Genomic DNA, 24,640 nt, shown 5'->3' on the forward strand with positions numbered 1-24,640 from the left:
AGAATTGATGCCTCTGGGATCCTTTCATCCTCTATCCCACCCCAGCTCACATGGCTGCAGAAAAGATAAGGCTGGCACAAAAACCTGGTAATTCTACTCAGTGCACACAAAGGAGCACCACCAACATGGAAAGCAATCTGCATGGCATCCTCCAACAGAGAATGTGAGCATCTGCCACATCCATGAGTTCATCACCACCACGTTGAGCCTCAAATGGGATGAGGAACCTGTAGCCCACCGCACACAGTCGAGCTCCAACTCCTATCAACCCCAATCCACAAAGCCATTGATCAGGACTGACGGGGGCTGGAACCCATGTGGAGGACTACAGGTGGCCCATCCCTGGTCCATGGAAGAGCCCTTGCCTTAAAACAGGCATATAAAAGATGAGAGGATGGACACAAGGCTTTGCACACCCGAAAGTCCCAGGTTCAATCTTCTGCATTTTCCAGTTAGACAAGAACAAGAACACGGAATGTCTACCTCTCCAGCTACGAACATGAAACAAGCCACAAACTGGAAAGGTGGAAGAATTAAGTTTCAAATGGAGAGAGTTTTAAGAGCTCCATATACAAGAAATGATCTGGGCACGAAGGAAGCAGCCCTCGCCCAGCATAAAAGGAGGCCCTGCAACTGTTACAAAAATCTATACCGAATTTATGGAAAGACCGGCTTCAAAAGCAAGCAAATTAATGAAGTGCCCAAGTGGAGCTGAAAGGTACAACACGAGTCCTGAAGTTGAGCTGTTTAAAAAGTGATCTGCTAAATGGATTATCTTCTAGTGCAACAGCCAAGCTGCCTCCGCAAGGAACAATAGCTCCCTCTCAAACATAATGGCCGATGAAAGGGACAGATTTTCTGCTTTGTAAAGCAAGGGCCTAATCATAATATTAATTCTGCACACAAATTCAAGCATGCTATCTTGACAGCTAGATTAAGCAATTATAGCAACCTGGATGGCACCGGCTCAAATCCCACGTACTTTTGTGAACAAGGGTAAGGAAAGGTTTGAAAGAAGCAGCGCAGGGAAGAGCATGAATCCATAATTAAGACAGATTTGCTCTCTTAGGAGTAGACTTTTAAAGACGGCGAGAAGAAGCAAAGAGAAAGAAGGAAGAACTCTAGATCTCGAGAGGATTCCCACTCTGAACTTTCGGAGAGCTCTTCTCCTTTCATGCTTGGGGAAGTGGTTGGCTTCCAGGTCCAATTCAAGACTGCAACGCAGCACTTATTTCAGAACAAGCAGTGGATGGAATTGACTTCCAAAATAGGTATAAAGTCGGATACATGGGCCACTTTTAACTTCACGTTTTATCCACAAGCAGGGTGCCCGCACATCCTGCTTTGCAGAGGCCGCCCTCTACTTGAAGGCACCCACTACTTCAGGTGTGGGGAACCTTTAGCCCTCCAGATATTGCTGAATAATTCCCATCAACCCTGGCCACTGGGAGTGCTTGCTGAGGCTGATGGGAGTTGTAGTTCTACAACATCTGGAGGGCCAAAGTTTCCCCACACCTACTGTAAAGGTTCCCTAAAAGGAAAAAGCTTGCAATCACCAATTACCCATGATGGGGCAATGACCCAACTTGGGCAGGTAACTAGACACTGGATAGTGAACATTCTGCCTCATCCCTGTAATCTATTTTGGAACCAATCCAATCCTTCCCTACTTCGGAATCTCGGCCAATCAGACATAGATTAATCTCAACATTACCAGGGCCTGAATTGATGGTCTGGATTCTGCTGCATGGATACTCTCATCTTCCAGATGCACCCGAGTTGGAAGTGGCACACTTTAACATGAGCCCTCCCTGCTTTGGCAAGCTGAAGTTGGAAAATGAAGGTCACATTCACACCATACCTTTAAAGCAGCATGAGACCACTTTAAACCGTCTTGGCTTCCCCCAAAGAATTCTGGGAATTGCAGTTTAAGAGTGCTAAGAAATGTTGAAAGCCATCTATTCTCATCACAGATCTACTATTCCCAGAACTCCTGGTGAAGAGAGTTTTGATTGTTAAGCCACATGTACTCACAAGTTGTACTCAAACTAGACCTACTGAAATTGATAGACCTAAGTTAGCCATACTTATTAGTTTCAGTGGGCCTACTCTGAGTATAACTTGCGTTTGATACAAACCATCTTGGCTGTGAGTCCTGGAAGACCTGTTCCCTGCCTTGCAAAGCTTTTTCCACCTCAGTTGGGAGGGTGGGGTCTGGACTGACTCCAGCTTCAAAAGCTGAGGTTGCTGAAAAGATTATTGCACTGGGGTATTGCTTAGGGGTGTCAGGGTTTTTTTTGTATCTTTATTTTAGATCTAGTGATTTACAAGAAAATTGTTCTGTTTGGTTATGTATTTTTAAAATGTTCTTTATTGCTTATGACTACCTTTGTTATGTTGTGGTTATGTATTTATTATTTTTCTGTTGTAAGCCACCTTGAGCATGGTTTGAACTGTGGAAAGGAGACATACAAATAAAATTATGTATGTATATAAGTATTATGTCCAGAGCCTGAATGGAAAGGGGGGTTAGCTAGGTTTCACATGCAAGTTATTTACTTATTATATGCATTGCATTTGTATCCCGTATTTCCTTCAAGGAGCTCAAGGTGGCAGAAATGGTTCTCTCATCCCCTCTCCACTTCATCCTCACAACAACCCTGTGAGGTAGGTTAGGGTGAAAGACTGTGAGTGGCCCCAAATCTTCACAGTTCATGAGCTTCATGGCTATGTGGGGATTTGAACCCTGGTCTCCCAGGTCTTAGTCAAACACTCCAAGCACTACATCACACTGACAGGTTAGCAGACACCAGGCTATCTGATGCAAGCTTACCTCTCCTTACTACAATGCAACCAAAGATTCCTACGGATCTGACAGGAGTAAAACTGATACTGTTGTAGGGTATACCCTCCTTAGGTACTCCAGGTGGTTCCCCAAACTACTGCTTAATCCTTCGCTGTATCAAATCAAAAGTAACACACAGCCGAGTGGCAGGAGGCTTTTGGTGTCAGCGTTTCTGAACGCTCCCAGGGGAGGTGGGAAGGAGAAATGCTAAATAAAAGATTTATTTATGGAAAGGCAGAGCATAAATTCAAGCATGTAAGAAAAGAAACATGAAATAGCATTCTAAACTAGCATTGTGACTTAGATACAGATGTTAGGGCAAAAGTATTTCAAGAATTGCAAAAGTTTCTACAGTTAGTGATAACATTTATTGAAAACAAACGTCCTTTACTTTCCAACTCTAGGTAAAGAGATTCAGACACGCATGAAGTTTGAACCCAGAAGTTCGTAGGTGCTGGTGCCCTGAGTGAAGACAGACCAGTCAAGAGACCTCCTTATATAAAAAAAGAGAAATGCGTTTTGATCCATTGTGATATCAGATACCATACAGATCACGGCCAATGACAAGCAATTATTTTTACCATTTTGCTTTTCACAATGGGCTCGCCAATGCGGTGCTGAAAAGGGCCTGTAGAAAATAAGGCATCGAGCTGAGAATCTGGGTTAGCACCAGAACATGCACAAAGAGATTTAGCAAGATGACAGAAGGGTAATATAAAGAGTTTGCAACACAACCCTATTCAGGCATTGCATTCATTCAGTCTTAAACTGGAGAGGCATGCGGGGAGTGGGTCAGAGCAGCAAACAGCTCCACCCGCAACACCACACACTCGGAGTCACTCGAGGGAACAATAACTCATTCCCACTAATAAATAATAATAATAATAATAATAATAATAGTTTTGTCCCCATCTTCCTTGTTGAGACTACAAGGGCAACACTGATGCCAAGGAAGCCACCAACTAGACTGAGCATCCCTTGAGATGTAAGTAAGAAGGCCTGCAGGTAGAAGCTGATTGAGGGCAGACCCACTTGCCCAAATGGACCAGCCTTCACTGACTGATACAGTGAAATTAGCTAGGCAGCATTGCTCAATAATCCAAAAATGCTACTCTCTCTCCAGTTCATGCAGGCCAACAAACTTACTGTCCTTGAACATCTCAGAAGCCCTTAAAATTCACTCACAAATTTTCTGCCGTGCAAAGGACTGCAATTTCAGCACCTTCCTTTTTTGGGAAAACGTTTTCTCTTGGGCACAAAGACTCTTCCCCTCTTCAAGAGAGAGGCTCAGATCTAGGAGAGAATAAAGGATTTGCAAGGGCTGGGATGTCATTTTCCCCCGTGATCATCTGTTTCTCTCAGTATTTTGTATTGGTCCTTTAAGTTTGATCATATGAATATCAAATATGTTCCAGCATATTTTCCCCACTTCTTGAAAGTTTGCTGCTGCATATAGCGACTGATCTTGCTTCGCCTTGCTTTCTTTTTTTTAAAGTACCAGAAATATTTAATTAACATGGAACTGCAACGAAAACCCTGAGTACCCACGGTAGGCTTCAGAGTTTGGGACCTACTTTGGTGTTTACTTAAACCCCAGGATCCATCACCTGGAGCCCCATAGGGGTAGCCACTCACACACCACACAAAAAACCTCCAAGCAATTAATCACCAAGGCCCCATCTGCACTGAACACTTAAAGCACTATCATACCACTTTAAACAGCCATGGCTTCCCTCAACGAATTCTGGGAGATGCAGTTTGTTAAAGGTGTCAAGCAGTGTTAGGAGACTCCTATGCCCCTTACGGAGCTACAACCAGGGTTAAGTGGCCACCCATAACCATAGTTTGCCATGTACAAGCTGGGCAAACTGTAGGAACGGCATACCATGGTCTGGTTTCAAATCAGAACTGGAAACCCAGTCCAGACTATAGATTCATTGGTTTCAGTAGGTCTGCTCCAGGTACGGCTTAGTCAAGCACCACCCATGGTTTCTGAAACTTATCTGGAGGAAATCCATAGTTTGCTGAAACCACAGTTTGCCTGGTTCTGACAATGTAGAAAACTTCTGTTCTTGCAAGTTAGGAAGTGAAAGGAGCACTGGGCTGCCCAAAAGGAGGTAGGGCTGTGCAAATTCAAGGTGCAACCCTGACAATAACATCTGTAGGACACATTATCTAAATAGGCTTTTGTCGCTAGATGAATGCAAAAGCAAGCCTATGGGTGGGTTTTCAACTAAATCTTTCAATGGCCAAGGAAATCTTGCACTATGCGCTGTTATAAATATATATATTAAAGAAAAGAAAAAGGAAGAAGCCATCATCACAGCACTTCCCCCTCCCCCACAAAAACAGTGAAGGGGAATGCAAAGAAAGGCACGAACATGTTCCCTAAAATCTGATCCTAAACACTACAGCACTACCCCTCATACCATACTAAAGGCAAACGCACAAAAATCCTACCGAGAAAGGATATTATTTTTTTCACAGAAATGCATTTGCTACTGTATGATAGATAGATAGATAAGATAGATAGACAGATATAAACCCACAAACCCAAGCCTGAAGCATTTAATGGTTTATGCAACAAATACATGAGAAATGCCTACTTTAAAAATAAAACCCCCGGAAAGAGTTGTGAATCTTTTAGCTGCAACACACCCTTAGAGGATTTTTATTTTGTATCTGCCCTGCATGAAGCTAAATGCAGTTTTTGAACATGTTTACTTTACTAGCAGCTAAAATCTAGGTTGTTTGGACGGGGGTGCGGAGGGGAGAGCTGGAAGCAGGAGGGCAGTGGAGAGTCTAATAAATCCTAGAATATACCTCTTGGCAAGAAAGCTACATATTGGTGTCATGAAGAAACAACTTTACTGCTCTCTGAAGAAATATTGGTTTCAGAAGTTAGAATTGTATTCAAGACACATGGTAGCTACATTAAATCAAGCTGTGAAAAGTACTGGGGATATGCTTTTAAATTTGCTTTAAAAAAAGAAATAAAGCTTGAAACAGATCTTGACATGTATAGAAGAAAAAGTGGGGGAGTTTCTGAGGCTTCCATAAATTCTGAGAAGAGGAAGTTTAAAACTTGGGTGTTCTTAAGTTACATTCCACATGGAAACCGCTTGCTTGAATAGTAAAGGCTTAAACATATTAAAATCTTTAGTACTCTACCAAAAGGAGGGGGGGTGTTCTATTTTTGCCATGTCTGAAATATGCGTTACATATTTCTATGTAAGCCTAATGAGGACCAAAACTCTTATAGCCTATTTCTCGAACGGAGCAAGAGTTTTTGATCTGGGAGCCAGAAATTTCTCTCCCTCTCCCTGTTTGCACATACTCTCAGTTGCCATAATCCAGCGGTTTCTGCATTCATGCGAGGGCTCCAGTGCACATCAGGAACTTCTTACAAGGAGATGCTTTCCGATTTTCTCCATCTGGAGCGACGGGGGCAGCTGACGGGCTGTGTGTGCGTCAGAAGCTTTGTGGAGCTTCGGATCGCAGCCAGATTCCTTAAGCACACATTTAATCACTGACACATCAGCAAGAGTGGTGGCATTAATAGTGTGCTTTGGATCACTCGTATTGCTTTTAGCACATGTATATCTTAGGGCCAAACTGTATAATGCACAGACTCCATTTCTCCCTTTGGTTAAAAGCACACCAGAAGACGTGTTGATGGCACCAACCTGGGCCACTTTAAAATTCAACTTTTGCAAAAGGGGGTGGTCCCTGCCTGCTTGAAGGAGGCAGCGCTAAAACCACTCCTCAAGAACCCATCCCCAGATTCAGAAAATCTAAGTAATTACTGGCCACAGTTGCCAATCTTAAGCAAGGATCTTGAGCAGGTGGAGGGCAAGGCTTCCAAGGGTCGCTGGTCACAATAGCCATTTATAGTCTCCAACCTTAGAGGCAATGTGGGAAAAGTGAAGCTGTTGTGCTCAGGTCCTGTTTCTGGGCTTCTCACAAGCATCTGTTCAGCCTCTGTAGTAACGGGATCCCACCTGTGCAGGTGATGCCCCCTACCTCCAGGCTTTATTGGCGGTGACCAATCTTGCCATCAGCACCAGGTAGTTGGGTCTGAGCCACCATTTTAATTTCTCACAATGCCCCTTGCTCTGAACAGCAGCAGAAAGAGCACCACAAGTTTGGCATTTCTGCATCCTTTCGATGCATTTGCATTGCGCATAGTGCTGGTTGCAAATCGGCATCCACTAGGGTTGGCTATTTCTCCCCCCCCCCCCATTTCTTCTGGACTTTTTGGGGGAAAGTGGGCATGTGATTTCTCATATATGACTTAGCAATCACAAAGCTGGTTCAGCCGAAATCCTTACTATTATGAGATGTACCACTGAAGCATAGGAACAAAAGAAGCTGCCTTATAGGGAGTCAGAATATTGGTCCTTCAAGGTCACTACACTGGCAATGTGTCTCCAGGGTTTCAGGCAGGGGACACTCTAGCCTTACCTGGAGATGCTCGGGATTGAACATGGGACCGTCTGCATGCTGCATGCTCTGCCACTGAGCCAGGGAGCAATTCCCCCATAGCCAAGGGAGTAATTGAGACAAACGAAAGCTACTTATTAACGGTTGTGCAATTGTGCTCCTGGGTTCTGCTCTTCCCAGAAAATCTACCCTATTATCTGGGAACAGGGGACTCTGTCTTTGTCAAATTGTTTAACTTTTCCTCAGGACATTCTGTTGCTGATCACGCTGAAGACGGCATGACTCTGAACTTAAGGTATTTATAGCATGCGAAAACCTGGCTCACAATTCATTTTGCATAAATAATGTTTTAAAACTTTACATAAAAAGTGACATATACATACACAGACCAGGGGGAATAAGTGTGTATAACACTGAAAAGCAGACGCCTCGGTGGAAGAATTTGTCAGCGTTGCAAAGGAACGCGTTCGTCAAGATGACTTGCTGTACAAAGTGCACTTAAAATGGTTCCACGTGGCAAAGCCTTTGATTGCAGTTTCTATTATTATTATTATTATTATTATTATTATTATTATTATTAACCACTTACATGCCAAAATAGTTTCTAAGCTGTTTACGGCTATAAAAAAAATCACACAATTAAAGTACACAATAACAAATCCATTGGGGCACTAAAGCATCCTTTAGTGAAATACACTGCTGTAGTACCTCGGGTTAAGTACTTAATTCGTTCCGGAGATCTGTTCTTAACCTGAAACTGTTCTTAACCTGAAGTACCACTTTAGCTAATGGGGCCTCCCGTTGCCACCGCGCCGCCGGAGCACGATTTTTGTTCTCATCCTGAAGCAAAGTTCTTAACCTGAAGCACTATTTCTGGGTTAGCGGAGTCTGTAACCTGAAGCGTATGTAACGCGAGCATGTGTATACCACTGTATAAAGTAACTAAAATTGGTCATTTCAATGTTACTGGCTTCTGGGGGCGGGGGGAAGCATTTGCAAATAACACAGAAATGCAAACTAAATTTGTGCTATATTCAGCTATATTTCCAGAAGTGGCTTTTATGTCATTTGAAAGCTCAAATATAATGCGGAAATTAACAGGAAAACTGGATGAACTGGTGAGCGACTGAAGCCATTGTGTTAACCACAATGCAGAATACACCTGCAATAAAACCTGCACTCTGTCCTCTCAGTGGCCCACGGAAAGCCTGCAAGAAGAAACTGAGCATGTGCAGACAATTGTGCAGAGGTTAAGTGTCATGTCATGTCATGTCTACTGCTCCTCCTACTTCTCATAAGAAAATGCATCCCTCAGGAAGGAAAAAATTTCCTACCCTTGCAGTCAAACCAGAGGCAGAAGTCAGGCAAGCATGGCTCTGTTGCACACTCTCTCTCTCTCTCTCTCTCTCTCTCTCTCACACACACACACACACACACACACACACACAAACAAACACACCAGAGTTCAAACAAATTAAAGGCATTGTGAATATTTCAAAAAAAAGCAACCGAACACTTTCTCTTGCAGTTGTTCAACTCTGAACATGAAGTTTATCTGTTATCAGCCATCTGAAAAAATCCCCTAGAGAGCTTTGACATCCAAAGCATGTTGGAGAAAAACTTTCAAATATAAAATTGCCTCAGCTCCACAAAAGCCACAAGCAAACAGAAAATGTTGTGTTGCTGTTATAGCACCTAATGCCACCCCCCCCCCCGAAAACAACTGAATTATCTCAAAATAACCTAGGAGGCGACTGCAACATCATGAGGTGGGGAGAGGGAGGAAAGGACTAAAATATCTGAATTCTATTCTAGGTCTCAAAAAAGAAAAAGAGTGATGAGTGAAATTGGCCAACCCTTCGTTGTGAAAAGTGCATTGCACAAGCTCTCTGTTGGAAAAAGAATGAAAAGGAAACTCCAGCAAACAAGAGTATCCAGACATACTGGATGCCAAAGAAAAAGACAAGTTTTATCTCTTAATTATTAAAAATGCACGCTGCCAAATGCACCAACTGTAATGATAACAAAAGTCAGATCCAACTTTAGCAGTAGGAGGGGATGAAGATATTTACCAGAAAGCCCTAGTCTTCAGGCTCACTTTATAAAACTTGGATGCAATTCAAAAGAGAGAACTAATTCTATACTTATCAGGGGGAACAAGACTAAAACCACCTTTTACATAAGCGTGACGAAAACAACAACAGCAATATGGATACACACACCTGATAAATATCTCAAAAGTCCCTGTGCCAAAACAACATGAAAGGATATTACATCTCAAGTAACAAGGGAGCAATAATAATTTGCTCTTATTTCACTAATTTTCACTAATAAGCAATAACACAAAACATTTGGGCAGCTGTGCTGCAAACCCTTTCTGAAAAAGAGATTGGGGGGGGGGGAGTCACTCTCTCAGGGGCAAAACAACTGCTTGTTCCATACAACTAAAGGAACTTTTGGCCAAAAATGTCAAAAATAAAGCATCTGGGCAGGATAAAGGCCTTCTATGTCATCTCTAATTTCCGCACTTTAAAAGTCCTCTTTTTTTAACATGTGTGTGTGCGCGCACACACACAGGGAAATGGAAGCCAAATAGCATTTGACAATGCAAGACTCAAAATTTCCTGGCTTGAAGATGCACATACTTAAAACATTTAAGAACCAACAGAGACACATGCTCTCTTTCTCTCTCTCCCTCCACTAAACTGTGTGCCATTAGTCAAAGGAAACTAATTTCTGCTATGTGCTTCCACCCTAAGCCTTAGCTTATCATAGGAACACAGGAAGCTGCATTACACTGAATCAGACCATTGAGCCATCTGATTCAGTATTGTCTACACTAAATGGCAGCAGCTCTCTGGGGTTTCAGGCAAGAATCTCTACCTGGAGATGCCAGGGACTGAACCTGGGAAATTTCTGCATGCAAGTCAAATGTTCTGCCTGTGAGCAACAGCCCCTCCACAAATGACGAGACAGATGTGTGTGTATTTTATAGTTGTTTGCAAAACGGCAATGTCATCCTTCCACTACACCTGGGCTATTTTCCTTCCCTGGGGGGAGGGGGGAACCCCCAGAGCTGATTCTTTCTCAGCTCTGCCTGGAGGTGCTGGAACCTCTTGCATGCAATGCAGATGCTCTGCAACATTTCCCCTCCTGGAAATAATTTTTTTGAAAAATCATGCCCCCAGTCTCTGCATCAGGGGTGAGGAGCCTGTGGCCCTCCAGTGGCTGTTGGACTGCAACTCCCATCATCCCAGACTGTTGGCCAGACTGGGTAGGGCTGATGGGAGCAAGAGTCCAGCAGCTTCTTGAAGTCCAATAGTTCACCACCCCTGGTCAACACCGGGCTTGGATTAGCAGCAAGTTGCATATGGCAGGCTCATAGCTCAAGATGCTCATGTTAAAGAGGGAAGGCATCCAAATCTGGCAAAATATACAGAGCTGGGCCTGGGGGTGGGGGAGAATTTCCTGGCAGGGTGAAGCAAAGAGATCTGTCTTAATCTTCACGGGGAGGGGGAAAACTTGGGAGGGGGAGGAGAAGCAGACGACACGCAAAGACCAACAGCTACGATTATTGTAGCCAGATTGGCTGAGCCCTTTGAAAACCACACAGCGCTTGGAATAAACCCATCCCTATAATCCAATATTCATCAGAGAAGTTGTCTTTATTAATGTATTTTAAAGTGCCTAAAGATGCTATTAACTCCTTTACAGACAGAAGGAAATTGTCTTAATTCTCTTAAGCTTTAAATAATACAGAGGATGCAAAAAGGAGAGAAGGGAGGAATAGGCTTTCAAAGTTGAAGAGGAAAGCAGATGGCAAGGGAGAGCGCCAGCATGATGGTGCAATGGTTAGGGAGACAGACAAGGAACTGGGAGAGGCCAGGGTTCAAATACCCACCCAAGCCATGTAGCTGACTGGGTGACCTTGAGCTGGTCACTGTCTCTCAGCCTAACCTACCTCACAGAGTTGTTGTAACGAAAAAGTGGGAGGGAGCCATGTACATCACCTTGGGGGAACGGGTGCACACGTATGTATAATAATTTTTATGTGCTGCTTTTTTTCAGAAAGATGGACTCAAAGTGGCTTCCCAAAACAACTATTAAAAACAACAAATGTTCACCAATACATCTACAAGAGCAGATCCAACTCAGCCCCACCCCACTAAAAAAATAAGATCCGAACATCTGACTGAATAAAAATGGTGCTGCCCAATGCCTAAAAACAGGCAGTGACAGTGCTAGAGAAAAGCTTCTCTGTGGAGAGCTTTTCGGAAATGGGGAGCCACCACTGAAAAGGCTCATTCTCGGGTCACCAGTCTCTGTGCCTCCCTCAGAAGGGGGTACATGGGGAAGAACCTCACATGATAAACAAAGGTCTGGTTTGGTTCATGAGGAGAGACAGTCCTTGACATACCAGATCCTTATAAGGCTTTATAATGCCACATGTAAAAATAATAATCATAAATAGAGGTACAAAATCCAGACAGGCTGACGACACAGCCGATCAGCCAACACAACAACTCCTCTTCATTGCTCAACTAATTATCAACTGCTGCTGCAGCGCCCTTTTCTGAGCAGGAAATGAAAAGGGGGCAGCAGACCCAAGAGTTTGCCCATGTCCATCACAGGCTTTCCTGATAGCCACTTCCGCCTCTCAGGCTCACTCACCAGGGTGACATTTTGCGTGCCTTGGAGAAGACCAGAGTTAAGATGCTCATTAAGCTGAAAACCTCTCCTTCACTTCTGAAGCTTTGGACAATGCAAAGAGGCCCCTGCCCACACAGGAGGCATTAAATTCGCTCTCATTAGAGAAAGACTTTCCATCACAAAGCCCATCTTGACAAAAGGCTAACATTCCCAACTCCCCCCCCCCAAAAGCCTCCACTTGAATTCTTTTGTAAACATTTTGACATGCATTTCACTTAAGGCACACACAGAGATATGCCTGCCACTCCCAAGAATAGACTTCTGAAGAAGGTCATTTGGCGGATTTATTTATTTATTTTAAAAGGGTGCCCTTTAAAGCTTATCCACTCCACAAAAATAGGTGGCTCTTCCACTGGCACATCTCAGCTGCCTGGCTACTGCAGAGGAAATCCTCAAAGGGCCACAGCTTGGGTTCAGGCCTCAGCGTCTCCACAAAGGGTTGGCAAATCCCAGAGAGCTGCTGCCAGTCAGCATAGACGGTGGCCCATCTAGTCCAGTCCAGCATCCTGCTCCCACAGTGGCCTGTGGGAAACCAGAGAGCAGGATCTGAGCACTAGATCACTTTCTCCTCCTGTGGTTTCCAGGAACTGGCATTCAGAAGGCATCACTGCCTTCAGCCGTGGAGACAGAGCATAGCTTTTATTATTGCTGGTAGCCAGCTCAGTGTCCGGGTTGAACGAAGGGGTAGAGGTGTTCCTTCAGGTATACAGGGTATACTATGCACTGTGTGAAGAAGTACTCTCTTAGGTCTGCCCTGAATCTTCCAGCATTCAGCTTCACGGGATGTCCATGGGTTCTGGTGTTACGAGAGGGGGAAATGAACTTTTCTCTATCCACTTTTTCCATGCCATGCACAATGTTATAATGGTCTGTCATGTTGCCTCTTAGTCGTCTTTTCTCTAGACTAAGACGTCCCAAATGCTATTTTTCTTCATAGGGGCTATTGCTCCATCCCCATGCTCATGTTGGTTACCCTTTTCTGAACCTTTTCCAATTCCACAGTACTGTATCCTTTTTGAGGTGAGGGGACGTGGGTGGCGCTGTGGGTTAAATCACAGAGCCTAGGACTTGCGAATCAGAATGTCGTCGGTTCGAATCTCTGCGACAGGGTGAGCTCCCATTGCTCGGTCCCAGCTCCTGCCCACCTAGCAGTTCGAAAGCACGTCAAAGTGCAAGTAGATAAATAGGTACCGCTCCACTGGGAAGGTAAACGGCATTTCTGTGTGCTGCTCTGGTTTCACCAAAAGCGGCTTAGTCATGCTGGCCACATGACCCGGAAGCTGTACGCCAGCTCCCTCGGCCAATAAAGCGAGATGAGCACCGCAACCCCAGAGTCGGTCACGACTGGACCTAATGGTCAGGGGTCCCTTTACCTTGACCTTGACCAGAACTGTACACGGTAGTTCTGAGCATGTACGCAGAAGAGTAAAGTGGTGGTGCCTGCCTAATGTCAACAGGCTGTGAGGTCCAAAATGCAGGCGCCTCCACACTAGTGTAATGACCCCTTAGAAAACACAGAATGGACATCGCCTGGAACTTGTAGAAGCGAAAGTTCTACAGATCAAAGTGATCGATCCCTGATTTCTCATCAGAAAAGCAAAGTACCAGACCAATACTTCAGTGGAAGGGGACCAAAATTATGAGATGGCATCCAGAAAATAAGAATGTAGAAACATGTGTGCATGCCCAAACACACACAATATTAGAAATATATAAAAAGGCAATGTTCATTATAACAGAAATATAAAAAGCCAGAATTCATTATAATATAAAATATGGTAGCAAGAAGCAGGGGGTGGGGGATCTCTGAAGCAGAGGGGGGAAATCCTGTCTTTCCCTTCTCCCCACATTCTCAATTCACTCTGAAACTCCTTCACAAATTCTCTTTAAACTTTCAACAACAAAAATGCACCACTTCGCTGACACCATGAAAAAAAGAAAATCCCTACAAAGGAGCTCCTTCTTGAAAAAGTATTGGGGGTGGGGGGGATTCAAGAGGAGGAAATGAAGACTAATGATGGAATATTTCCTGCTACTTAATCATAGCACTATTAAGCATGATGGAATAATGTCCACTCAGTCTCACTAATTGACTTCACTTTCACAGGCCTATATGGCTTCTTCATCGACTTGTCTCAATACTGTGGCAACTTTCAAATTTCTTAAAGTGGTTTTCAAGTGTTACACAGACATTATGTGTGAGAATTCTTTGTCAGTAAATTTGGCTTCCCCACAGTTCAGTGTATTCCATTTCCCTAACTGTTAATTTCCACATTATAATTGAGCCTTCATGTGACATAAAAGCAGTTTCTGGGAAACTAATGGAATATAGCACACGTTTAACATGCATTTCTTTGTTATTTGATTCCAGAGGAAATCTGTTTGCAGTCCCCTTAACCCGGAAAATCATGGGACAAAATACCAGCATACAGTTCTTTCCTGCTGTTTCCATGGGGGAATCATGGGGGAACAGAAGCACATAGGGTATAGTGATGTTCCAATGATGTTTTCATATATATTTTTAATTATTTAATATACCACCCTTCATCCGTCACAGCATAAAAACAAAAAGTACATGATAAAAACAAGAACAAAACAAACCTATAACCCCACCCCCGCTTCCACAAACACACTTAAAAGGACACAGAATGTTGATCAGCCAAAGACCAAGTTGAAGAGGAATGTTTTTGTCTGGTGCCTAAAGATGTATAATGAAGGCTCCAGGCAAGCCCCCCTGGGAAGAGCATACCACAAATGGGGAGCCACCACAGAAAGGGCCGTGTTGCCACCTGACAGATCTCATGTGGAGGAGGCACACGAAAAAGGCCCTCAGATGACTGTTGCAAGGTCTGGGTCAGTTCATATGGGGAGAGGCAAACCTTGAGGTACTGCAGTCCTAAGCCGTTTAAGGCTTTATAGGTCAAAACCAGCACTTTGAACTGGGCTTGGAAACTAATTGGCAGCCAGTGCAGTTGGGCCAGGATCAGTATAATATGCTCAAACCATCTTGTGCCAATAAGCAACCTGGCTGTGAAATTCTGCACCAGCTGATATTTCCAAACTGTCTTCAGAGGCAGCCCCACATATACCACCTGGAGGTTTTTAGAGCATAGACGACAGGAATTAGGCTGTCCCTGTCCAGCTAGGGGGTACAGCTGGGCCACCAGCCAAAGCTGATGGTAGGCACTCTGTGCCACTGAGGCTCCCTGAGCCTCAATTGACAACGAAGTACAGTATCCCCAAGCTATGTACAAGAGCACTCTTCCCATCACCCCTGTGGTTTCCAGCAAGTGGTATTGAAGCAACTGTAGCCAACCAAGTTCTAATCAGTATAGATCTACTGAAATTGGGGGGCCCATGTTTGTCACGTCCACCAATTTCAGTTGGACTAGTCTTAGGTGGGACTAATAACGGAGGCAACAACGCAGTGGTGTAGCGTGGGTTGTCAGCACCCGGGGCAAGGCAAGTAATTTGCGCCCCCTAACCCGTGGATTTGCGCCCCCTAACCCGTGGATTTGCGCCCCCTAACCCTAACCCCCAGATGTTGCGCCCGGCCCCCCCTGCACCCCCCATGCTACGCCACTGCAACAACGCCATACACAGACACAGATGCAATTGTTTTAGGGTGATCCAGGAAAGAGAGTAGGGAACAACAAAACTGCTTTCTCATTTTACTACCTGCCAGTAGGTTTGAATCTGGAACACCATCCATTTGGAGATTAAATTCTGACGAAAGGATCTAAATCAAAACGTTAACATGGCTAAAGCAGGAATATCCCAATTTCCTCCTGCGATACCTGGCATAGAACTCTCCTGCTTGATCTCCAGCTTCAGAAAAGAACTCTTAATATGGTGGCAAGTGAAAAGGCTCTTCTGTGCTTCTCTCCCCCAGCCCCCGGCCTTCCTCTCCTCATTTATTTTATTTGCAAATTGCTCTTCCTTTTAATGTGTGTATGTGTATATGTGTATATATATATATATATTTAAGGGAAAGTTTCAGAACAAAATTGAAGTGGTATATAAACCATGTCCCTGTGATATAGTGTTTGTGTTTACAAATTCATCTGACTGGGGTGGGGTGGCGATGGTCAAGGCTGATTGAACAAAAAACACCACATCCCCCCCCCCCGCACCCAAAAATCGCACACGATTCAACACACTGAGAGAGCTGAGGAGAAGAAAAAAATCCCCAACAACTGCGGACTCAGTCTGGGAGGCTCGGAGCCAGCCTGAAAAGCCCTTTGAAGTTTAAAAAAACATCCTCTGGTCAGAGCACATTTGTGAAGCCGTGGGACGGACGCTTTAAACAACATTCGCTCCGAGATCACCTGTGGCGTGCCAGTGCGCTGGCGCCTGTGGAACTGCAACAACATAACCCCTTAGGCTCTTCCCCCCCCCCCCCAACCCCACCAAAAAAAGAAAGAAAAAGAAATCACTGCCTCCATATGCAACAGAAGTGAAGAGAACCTTACCCCGGACAAATTACATTCTTTAGCTCCCTAGGAAAAGAAAATATCCACGCAGAAGTCTGCAAAGTCTGTGCAAATGCTGTGTAGACCCAAGAGTCGTGACGCATGGAGAAAGAAGGATCTCTTCAAGGAAGCAAATGGTCAGAGCATATTGCATCAAGATTTCATAGCATTTAATAGCATTTACTGGTCTGCAGAGGAGTTAAAATTGTTGGCTGGCACGATTACAATGCACGACATTGAGAGATTTAAGCAAGGTGAACCTTGGAAGGTAAAACTTGGGGTGCTTCCAGACAAGCTATTTGGTTGTTATCCTGCAATTTCTGGTGCACTTTTCTGACCACAAAGAGCTTGGTAATTAAAAAGCAATGGAAAACCACACTGGAAAGTGAAGGATAAGAGCCACTAAACTGGTCATGTCATATAACTTCTGCACAAACCTATCAAGCGGAATATGCAATAAACCACCACTCTGGAAACTCTGCTAGGTGGTCAAGTATATATATATAAATGCATGCAGTGCAAGCAACAAACAGTGCCTCCACCCCAAAAAAAGTCCATGGAATGTCAAGGTATTACTATTCACATATAAAGCCCTTAAGAACTTGAGAGCAGCTTATTTGCGAGATCACCTTACCTCATATATTCCCACTTGACCACTTCAATTTGTGGACCTGCAGTGTTGCAGGTGCCACAAAATTTTTGTCAGAAATGGATCTTTTAGTGTGGTGGCTCCCTAACTTTGGGACTCCCTGCGTACTAACACCAGGCAGGTTACTTCACTGTACTATTTTTGGTGCACCTGCTAAAAGCATTTTTTAAGGCAAGCCTATCTAGATTATGTAGAATGCTGGCATGTGTTTTAATCTGTTTTTAGCATACCATTGGTTTTATTTTTTTAAAAAAACATTTCAAACAACTTTTTTTATTGATAGTTTTATAGTTTTATTCTTGTTGCAAACCACTTTGAGGGTTTGTTTGTTTGCTTGCTTGCTTGCTTGCTTGCTTGCTTGCTTACAATCAAGCAGTATATGAATTTTATGAAATAAATAAATCTCTGCTCAAGAAAGCAGCAAATAGAAGGCCGCTGCCACCGCTGCCTGAGGGAAAACCCATCAAGTCCGAGCAAGATGGCGACGCTCTCCGTCTTGCAGCCTCGCAGGCTGCCGCTGCCGGATGATTCAGCTTCCACAACTGCACCCAGAATTCTCAGCTTGAAGCAGAGGGGACCAAGAAGGGCCTGCGTCTTCCCACAGCCCGCAAGACTGGTACCACCATTCCTGGGGTAGTGTTTAAGGATGGGATAGTACTTGGAGCAGATACAAGAACCACTGGTTGTTGCTGACAAGAACTGTTCAAGAATACACCATATATCTCCAAACATTTAATGTTTGCGGTGCTGGAACGGCTGCAGACACAGAAATGACAACTCAGTTGATCTCTTCTAACATGGAACTCCACTCGCTCTCAACTGGACAGCTTTCAAGGGTGGTCACAGCCAACTAGATGCTCAAGCAGATGCTCTTCAGGTATCAAGGTTACATTGGTGCAGCCCTGGTTCTGGGTGGGGTAGATGTCACTGGGGCCCATCTTTACAGCATCTATCCCCATGGATCTACTGACAAATTGCCTTATGTCACAATGGGTTCGGGTTCACTGGCAGCTATGGCAGTTTTTGAAGACAAATTCAAGACTGACATGGAGGAGGAAGAAGCCAGCTTGTGAGAAATGCCATAGAAGCTGGCATATACAATGATCTGGGCTCTGGCAGTAACATTGATCTTTGCATCCTCAGTAAGAACAAGCTAGACTTTCTCCGTCCTTATGATATGCCCAACAAAAAAGGAAAAAGGCAAAGATGATACAGCTGTGAGAAGGGAACTAAAGGTGTGCTCTATACGAAAGTTACACCCTTGGATCTTGAAGTGGCAGATGACACCGTGCAAGCAATGGATACATCTTGACTTACTGGAAACTTCTGGGCAGTGGAAGAGGATTGAGAATTTTCATATCTGAATTCTGTATCTGTATGCTGGCATTAATGTTCTGTATGCAGATTTAATAAAAACCAATACGAATTGGGGGGGAAAGAAAGAAAGCAGCAAATAAAACCACAGAACTTGCTGTCGTTGAGATGGTTGGTTGGAGGTGTCTTCCTTGGGTCCTTCAGCTTGCAGAGAGGGATGCAAGTGCAGAAATGTCTATTCTGGCCCTGTGACCTATAGCATGGGAGCCACACAGAGATCTCAGGTTTGGAGTGCATGGCAGGGTAAGGAGGGGGAGAAACCCTGAAGATGCGCTTGCTGACACTGAAGCCCCTCACATGGGCATCCATTGGGGATGGGCCTTTGCTAGGTAGCAGAGCACCTGCTTTCCATTCAGAAGGTTCCAGGTACAATCCATGCCCTCTCCATGCAGGGCTGGGAGAGACCCCTGCCTGACACCCTGAAGTGCTGCTGCCAGTCCCATGTCGACAATACTGAGCCAGGTGGACCAGTAAGCACAACTCAGGCTAAGGCAGCTTCCTATGTTCAGATGCAGGCTGGGGAGAAGTTGAAAGGAAAGTTCTTACCCAGCCAGCAGAGGTTATGCTCGCTTTCTTATGTAAAGCAACTGGCCCAGAGCCAGCACAGCGTGGGGTCCTAGATCCAATTTCATAACACGTAAAAACAGCAAACAGGAGGCAGTGCTGCACTTGGGTGATTGGCAGACAGCCACACCCTTTTGTCAGAAGAGAAAGATACAGCCAGCATTCTAATCATCAAGTCACTCACATCTGTGCTTTGCTTCTTTTATATAATCGGCCAGCAGACGCTACTGTACAGCTCCCCCCATAATTAAAAGGAAAAAAACGCTTCAGTGTCATAAGGCAAGGAGAAGGGAACAAGAGGTGGTGATGGTGGCGGCAAGGCAGGACTGGAGATTAGTCGTTGAGGAGCTGCCCTGCCCTGTCCTCAATGTGTCCTGGGCCACTGCTTTCATTCTTCCTCGCCCTCCACCACCAGGGGGTGACTGGTAAGCTGTTGTCACGCTGTAGTGCCACCTATCTGTGGCTAAGCAAACTCCAGCATGACGGCATCCTTAGGAAAATAAAAAATAGGGCACAACATTAAAAAATAAAAAGCTGCTCCAGTTGGGGGTGGACATCCAAAGCAAGCAGTTGTTGCTTTATTAGGATTAAATGAAAGTCACAAAATAGTGACCAGGTTATTTTAGTTCTGCAAAACTCTTCCTCAGATGATTATGAAGATAATAGGTGGTATTCAATGTTGGTTCAACTTAGAATAGATCCACTGAAGGTAATGGATACAACTAACTTAGGTTTATTAATTTGAATGGCTCTGCTCTGAGCAGGACTTGGTCAAATACAACCCAATTATAATATTTATCATGATTTCTTTATAACCAGTCTACCATAACACCATAAAAACGCATCAAAATCCTTCTAGATCATGGGTAGGCAAACTAAGGCCCGGGGGCTGGATTCGGCCCAATCACCTTCTAAATCCGGCCTGCAGATTGTCCAAGAATCAGCATGTTTTTACATGAGTAGAATGTGTGTTTTTATTTAAAATGCATCTCTGGGTTATTTGTGGGGCATAGGAATTCGTTCATCCCCCCCCCCCCAAATATAGTTCGGCCCCACACAAGGTCTGAGGGACAGTCGATCCGCCCCCTGCTGAAAAAGTTTGCTGACCCCTTTTCTAGATCAATTCCTCAAATATCCTGTTGCTGTCCATATTATGGGGTTTACTTTGCACAAAAGGCAGCATGGCAAGTGAGCTGTTTAAATTTCCACTTCTCTTATTAACCTTCATGCAAATGCACTATTAATTTTAACCTTTGAGACTATACACAAAAATGCATAAATCCATTCCTTGTTGGTAGGCACACGGAATAACCTCCATTTGGCTTCTAGAGTTACATTTGCTGCCATTTCATTATGGGCGCATACATATTGCATGATCAACTGCAACTCCCATCATGCTTACCATGCTGGCTGGGGCTAATGGAAGTTGGGGTCCAACAATATATGAAGGGCCACCAGTTCTCCGGTTTTGCTGCATTTGTGTATCTCATGCTGGATACATTATGTAGTGCACAAGACAAAGTGGGCTTTAACAACTGTTGGAGAGTTCATATGTTTAAACCTTATTAATTTGATAGGAACATAGGAAGAATTCTTGCACCAAGTCAGACCATTTGTCTATATAGCTGTATTGTCCACACTGACTGGCAAAAGTTATTCAGGGTTTCAGGCAGGGGAATTCCCAGTCCTACATGGAACTGCCACGGATTCAACCTTGGGCCCTCTTTGGGCAAGGCAGAAGCTCTACCACTTAATCTGCCCTTACCATTTTATCTGATGCCATTTTCCATGCAATCAGGTCTTATCAACTGTTACCCAGTATTTTTCCTTAACAATTCCAGATTCGAACCACCAAACACACAAGCAACCAGTTAAGACCTGTATAATGGCCGAGGCACCACTTGAGCACAAGCTGTTTGCTAAGTGTAGGAAGACCAAGCCCTGGCAAAGTTCCTGAACCACCCATAATTACTCAAGTTTTTTGTATATAATGTTGGGTGGCAGCATCCGAGCCTTCAGCAAGTTCAAAGAATGGATGACAATATAAATTTGCCCCGTGCTTGGCATTAGCCCCAGACTTTATCCAGTATCAGATTTCAGAGAGATGAAAGAAACAAACCAAAACCAAGAAAGTCATTTTTAGTCAAGAGAACAAATCAAAAGGTCCCAGTGTTCTTTAAAAAAAAAAGCATAACAAAACAGGAATCAGGTCACCCCAGATCCAGCTCCTTCCAATTCCAAACTGGGTCAACACATTCCACCTCCTTGACATTCCTCAGCATAGTCTTTACTAGGTTGGTGTTCTCCCCAAATATATCCATTGCTTTTTTGCAATCGGCTGCCACCTTCTAGACATGCAATGGCATATTTGTGGTGGTAGCTAAAAATGAATATTAACAGCAATGGAAATACACAAGAATCTCAGCCATTTTCAGCCACATGTTAGTGCAACGTACAGGTTTTTTTTCTTTAATAAGAAAACATAAAATATAACAACATTACAATAACAAATCAATTGCATTTGCTCCGCTGAGCTCGTGACTTCCCTCCCTCCTTCCCTCCCTCCAACTGGTTTCCCATTTCCTAATGAATTGTATGCGCATTTCAGCTGCCAGTTTCTGTCCTTCAATACATATCAAGTCCTTTTATTATCCATGGTCAGATATTATTTTTACGTTATGTTGCAGGATTCATATCAATCCTGCTAGTGTCTTCACGCTTTTACAATGATCTTCCAAGTACTCAATAAATTTACTCCGATCACTTTGGAATTTCTGGTTGCCTTGGTTCCGGATCCTCACAGTAAGGTTGGCCAACTCCGCATAGTCCATCATCTTCATCTGTAATTCTTGTAATTTCCACCTTTGTAATTCTTGTAATTTCCACCTTTGGGCTAACAAAGTTCTTGCTGCAGTGGTAGAATACATAAATAGTCTTTGATCTACTTTTGCAATTTCTTCTCCCATCAACCCAAGCAAAAACGCTTCCGGTTTTGGGGGGAAGGTATATTTTAGCATCTTTTTTAGTTCATTGTAGATCAGTTCCCAAAATGTTTTTACCTTATCACAAGTCCACCACATATGTTAAAAATCTCCGTCTTTTTCCATTACACTTCCAACATAATTTATTTTTCATCCTATACATTTTGGCCAATTTCAAGAAACTGAGGGTACATTCTTTCACCTTTGGTGGACGTGCCCGAAGATTAAGGCTTTCTGGGAGATGATATATAATGAACTGAAAAAGGTATTTAAATATACCTTCCCCAAGAAACCAGAGGCCTTTCTCTTGGGCATATTCGGCCAAACGGTGTTAAAGAAGGATAGAACATTTTTTATGTATGCGACAAAAGCAGCAAGAATACTTATCGCAAAGTATTGGAAGACACAAGATTTGCCCACCTTGGAAGAATGGCAGATGCAAGTAATGGACTATATGGAATTGGCAGAAATGACTGGCAGAATCCGAGACCTGGGAGAAGAAGCAGTGGAAGAGGACTGGAAGAAGTTTAAGAACTATTTGCAGAAACACTGTAAAGTGTATGAATGCTAAAATGATGTTGGACATGAAACAATATGGCATTAGCGGTACAGTGTTAAAAAATATGCAAAAAAATGCAATAGAAAAAGGGTGGAAAATAAGGTTATATTATGTCAAAGTAAACATTAGGATAAAAGTGTTTAATTATAAGGAGGAAAGATTGGAGACATAATAGAGTGATTATAATAATTTGAATTGAGTTTTGAAGAAGGGTCAGGATTTGCTGTATTTGATTGGACAAAGAGGAACACAAAAAAGGGAGGTGTGAGGAAGTCAAGAAAGAAGGCTATGCAAACATGAATTTAAAAATTGGAGTTTTTATTTTTAATTCGTATTTTTTCTCTTTTTTATTGATTTATGTCTGTGATTGTTTTTGCAGATTTGTATTTTTCTGATGTTTTTTCTTTTCTTTTTCTCTTTCTGTCAAAATAAATAAATATTTAATTAAATAAAAAAAATACATTTTGGCCAATTTCACTGGGGTCAAATACCACCTGTACATCATTTTCATTACATTTTCTTTTAAGGCCATACATGCTGTAAATTTTAAATTCTGATTCCATAATTTTGACCAAGATTCATACTGAATATTATGCCCAGAATCCATAGCCCATTTCGTCATTACTTCTTTAACCTCTTCATCTTTAGTATACCATTCTAAGAGAAAGTTATACATCTTTGACAACAATTTAACTTTACCTTCCAGCAATTTGGTTTGGAATCTAGATTTCTTACTTTCAAATCCAAAATTTCTTTTGTCTATACACTAAATATGTCATTTATTTGATGATATTGCAAACCAGCCAGTAAACATTTCCCCTATTTGTTCATATGGTTTGAGTTTCCACCCTCTCTATGTTTCTATCAACATCTCACCATAGGTGGCTCATTTCCCTTCCATATTTAATTTTTTAACAGTCAATGCTTCTATTGGAGATAACCACCAAAGTGTTTTCTGTTCAAACAGATTTTTATATCTGTCCCATACGTCATAGATTGATTTTCTTATCATGTGGTTTAGAAATCCTTTATGCACTTTTACTTTATCATACCACAAATATGAATGCCACCCAAATCTGTTATCATAACCAATCCAATAGATCTGTATTCTCCAATGTTATCCACACAACATACAGGTTTGATCTGAACAAAATATTTGATCTTAAAATATTCCCACCTCCCAGATAGGTATGGTTAATGCAATTCTGAATTATAAAAATAAATTGCTCCCTTTCTTGCCCTCTCTTTCTTACCCTGTAGACATTGGGGTGGGGGTGGGGGAAGAGAAAAAAAAATGTAATAAAATGTCACATAGAGGTGCAAATCAAAATTCTTGTGGCTGCACTGGATGGCACAGAGTTTTATACCAATCAGATGGTATGCAACATCATACACCAAAGCAGTCTTGGATCAAGAAAATGTTTGCTTGCGTGTAGTTGCAAACCAGCTGCTGTACTTTGAGGCAAGAGGGAACTTCCTCCTTGTTACCCAGTAGAGTAGAAGGTGCCTTCCCTTACAGCATGTGGCTCAGCCGCAGTTCAGACCAAACCTCATCTGATCCAATTAAACTGTACTATTCCAGAAACCATTATAATCTTATGAAATGCAGAAGGTTGAAAACTAGAACCAATGCTTTAGGTAAAGATCCAGTAACAATGATGGCAAGAATATTGACTCAAAATGCTCTCTTAAAGTATCAGTCATCACCCAAGACACTACAAAGCCTTCTAGGAATACAAGCAGGTTGGTCAATGGATGTTCCATTCACCAGGGAACCATCACTGCTGCCAGCCATGCCCACAAAAGAGGTGCTATTCTTCAAACAGAATCTAGAGAAAATGGGGATGCACAGGAAGTTGGAAAAAGCAAAAGATTTGCAGACAAAATCCCGGGGACAAAAGTACTATGGGATCAGATAACTTTTTAAGAATTATGAACATCCTCCGCTGCCAAGCTGTTTGTAAGCTTGGGGGTCCAAAGCATTTTCAAAGCATCAAAAAGCTTTAGATGGAACATTCCGTTTGATGAGCCCAATACAGCTGT

General features: G+C 43.1%; 1 protein-coding gene and 1 pseudogene across 3 annotated transcripts in view; one reads left to right on the plus strand and one right to left on the minus strand.

The window, feature by feature from the left end:
* The window catches only part of NKD1 (NKD inhibitor of WNT signaling pathway 1), a 129,017-nt gene that overhangs the window by 79,583 nt on the left and 24,794 nt on the right, over positions 1-24,640 (minus strand). The gene's annotated exons all lie outside the window — the stretch shown is intronic.
* On the plus strand, positions 17,583-18,548 carry LOC307223089 (proteasome subunit beta type-7 pseudogene; annotated as a pseudogene). Its single transcript has one exon. The product of its transcript is annotated as a proteasome subunit beta type-7 pseudogene (transcript).

The sequence above is a fragment of the Podarcis cretensis genome (genome assembly GCF_951804945.1).
Source record: "Podarcis cretensis genome assembly, chromosome: 8".
In the NCBI taxonomy this organism is placed as follows: Eukaryota; Metazoa; Chordata; class Lepidosauria; order Squamata; family Lacertidae; genus Podarcis; species Podarcis cretensis.